The sequence below is a fragment of the Protobothrops mucrosquamatus genome, unplaced genomic scaffold (genome assembly GCF_001527695.2).
Source record: "Protobothrops mucrosquamatus isolate PMUCROS unplaced genomic scaffold, P.Mucros_1.0 scaffold148, whole genome shotgun sequence".
Lineage (NCBI taxonomy): Eukaryota > Metazoa > Chordata > Lepidosauria > Squamata > Viperidae > Protobothrops > Protobothrops mucrosquamatus.
This window is the reverse complement of record NW_015386513.1, coordinates 355,603-359,218: the sequence shown is the minus strand read 5'-3', so window position 1 is coordinate 359,218 and position 3,616 is coordinate 355,603.

Sequence of the window (3,616 nt, the reverse complement as noted above, 5' to 3'; positions counted from 1 at the left end):
AGAAGAAATAATAAGATAAAAATAAGATAAAAATAAGATAAAAATAAAAATAAGAGAAGAAACAATATTTGAATGACTGACATAAAGAAGATGGGGGTCAACCCATTCTCCAAAGCACCTGAAGGCAGGACAAGAAACAACAGATGGAAACTAATCAAGGAGAGAAGCAACCTAGAACTAAAGAGAAAATTCCCAAGAATGAGAATAATCAACCTGTGGAACAAATTGCCTTTGGATGTTGTGGGTGCCCCCACCCCATCACTTAAGGCTTTTAAGAAGAGACTGGACAACCATTTGTCTGAAGTGGTATAGGGTTTCCTGCTTGAGCAGGGGGTTGGACTAGAAGACCCCCAAGGTCCCTTTCAACTCTGTTATTAAGTCAACATGGCCTGAACCAGGGCCACCAAAGCTCCTGGAAGCAGGTTCTGGGGCTGAGTAGAGTGGCCAGAATGTAGTACTGATATTAAACATATCCCGTTTCAGGTTCAGCATCTCTGAATCTGTTGGTGTGTGTGTGTGTGTATGTCTGTGTGTGAAAGAATAGTGACAACTCTCCCTTCCATCCTGACAGTGAGCTGCTTCTTCAAATCTTTCATTTCTGCCCAGGCAGAACTGGATTAAAACTTCCAACTTCTTTGAGTCCTCAGTCATTATTTATTTATACTTTCAATTTAAGATTCATGTCAGTGAAATAGAATCATCCTGTATTTCAGCAGATAGACCTTTTTTAAGCTAGTTGACTAAGACCAATTCACTCTTGCCCACATCCAGAGCTAAGAACTGAAAGTCAAGTCATGTATGCTCACATTTACCTGATATCAGAATTCGCTATCACCCATTTTGTGGGATTATTAAAATGCTTTCATATAATTGCCAGTATCCAGGATGTTCTGCTACAGAAAAGTAGTCTATCATTTTGCATCTCCTTCCAGTTCATGGGCCATTTATAATTCCTGCACAGGAGCAAACCACCAGTGGAAAATTCTACCTGCCTTAAAAGAGTTAGTATAATTCATACTGAATAAAAAAGGCCACAAATGTTCTGGTATTGACATCACAATTGTCAGGCAGGGACAATGCACTGCGATTGGCGAAGAGAGGCTGCTGTTATCATTCCCCTTGTGCTTCTCAGGGGTGGGCAATTATGGCTCCTTTATGACCTGTGGACTGCAATTCCCAGAATTCTTGAACCAATAAAGGGGCCATAATTATCCACCCCTGCCCTTGCTGAAGGACCCAGACGTTGTCAAGCAGAAGAACCAGAGGAGCAAGCAAAGTGTCAGGTCCACCATTTGTACTCCGGTGTTCTGTCATCATGCTAAGGGGGGGAGAGGGATGGCAAGCTTGGAAATTAGGGAGGGCGACTGTCTTCGGAGACAGGACGGACTCCTTCCCAGCTGGTTTTCACCAGGTTCCAAGGCCATCCTACCCTGATAGTGACCTGTTACCTTCCTAGCACCTCAGCATTCTCAAAATATTTTCTCGGCATCACATTGGCTGCCAGTGGTCTGGTCAGGGGGCTGGGATTGGGAAACCGAAAGAATTGCTTTGTGCTTGGCGTGGGACTTTGATTCCACCTGACTTTATTGCATCCAGTTTCTCTCAGTAAAAGTTCTTTTGCTTCAACTTGATGGGTTCAAGAGTCTTACTTTCCCGAGGAGGCCGACTGGGGCAGGTCTGACACAAAAGTAAAGTTAAATGCCAGTCACCCAGAGACCTTCTGCCTACTTCTAATGCAGTGGCCCCGATCCCAGCTCTGGATCTCACCCTGACCATTGAATCCAAGGTCAACGGTATCAGCAGTAGAGTCCTTCAAGTTTTGGGGATCTATAATCTCCCCGGACTTAAAATGGACACATCATTAAAAAGGCCCAACAAAGAATGTTCTTCTTCCTACATGGAATCATGAAAGTCAGAAGACCCAGGAAGTGCTGATATAGTTTTACAAAGGAATTATCCGTTATTTGTACTTCTACAACTGTCTGGTTTGGTACAGCAACCAAACAGGTCAGGTACAGACTCCATCTGAATAGTCAAGACTGCAGAAAGAATAATTGCAACCAGCCTGCCTTCCATACAAGAACTGCATCCGTCAGAAGGAGGGCTGACAGAATAAGACTGAAAAGAGAAACTTAAAATTGTGTAATGGATTAAAAGGCAATGTTGATTTATGGACTGTTTTAAGGACTAAGATTTAGACTAGAAGTAAGAAAAAAAATAGGGGGGTGATTATTGGAATAGATATTTTAAATAGATTAAGAATGTATTTTTTGGGGATAATAGGTCTATTTTGATGAAAATTATTATGTATTGGAAAAATGGTGGCCTTTTAGATTTGGATTGTTTCAATAATTAATTGAGTGTTTTAAATTAGGAAGATGACTTTTTTGTATGATAACAGATGTGATAAGACATGATAATCAATTGGATGAAATTTGAATCTTGTTTAATGAGCTGAAATGACTTAAGGCGCAACATTATTTTGTTATCTCAAAAGAGATTGATTGATTGATGGATTATATATCCATAGGGTAGATTAATATTTTATTTTAATTAGGATACATATTGTGTACTGGAAGAAGAAATAAATGAGACTTGTGATAAAATGAGGGATGTGAGAGATTAAGAATTAGAATATATCTGGAAGGGATACCTGAACTGATAATTTGTTGATTTAAAGTTAAATTTGATTATGGTAATTATAAATTCATAAAGTTTTAAAACAGGCTTAGCATTTATAGAAATTTAAATTAGAAATGGAATATTTTAAATGTATTATGCTATTTGAGGGAAATAGAGAGGGGACATTGAATGTATTGAGTTGAGTTATTTATATATGGTTTTATTTTTGAATGTTTGACTACCCTAACACCACGGTGTGTCCTAAGCACTTTGTCTCAAGAATTAAAAAACCAATAAAATGTATTTCAAAAAAAAGGAGGAGGGCTGAGAAGGTTATCTGCAGACCTCACATCCTGGGCATAAATTGTTTCAATATCTCCCCTCCGGATGGCAACATAGGGCATTGCCATGCAAAGACAATTAGACACAGGGATAGTTTTTCCCATGCCATCACTCTGCTGAACACCTACAGTTCTGTCTAAAGTGTGTGAATATTAACCCATAGAGTGTGGCTGTAATATTATTATTTATCATTAGCTTTATTATTATATTATTATTGTTGTTGTTGTTGTTATCATCTTTGTTGCTCTACATGTGCACTGAGTGCTTTTGTACCAAAGACAAACTCTTTGTGTGTCTAATTACACTTGGCCAAATAAAGTATTCAATTCAATTCAATTCAACGGAGTTACGAGGCTGGTACTCCTGGCTGGGTCTCAAGCCTCCTTCTCCCCTTGTGTGGGAGCTAGAATGGCTGGTTCTGTTCGTCTGGATTGAAACTGGGATTAGAAAGCTAACAGAGATTCCAGAACCCCACTCTTGATAATATTCATTGATTTATTTATGAAAATTATACAGGTATGTCATCCATTTTCCTATCAAGTGTCTCTTGGCAACTTACAGCATGATAAAAAGGACAATATAAAACATTAAAATATTAATATTAAAATTAACAAAATAATAGCTGATATAGGAACCACTGTACATTCTTTTA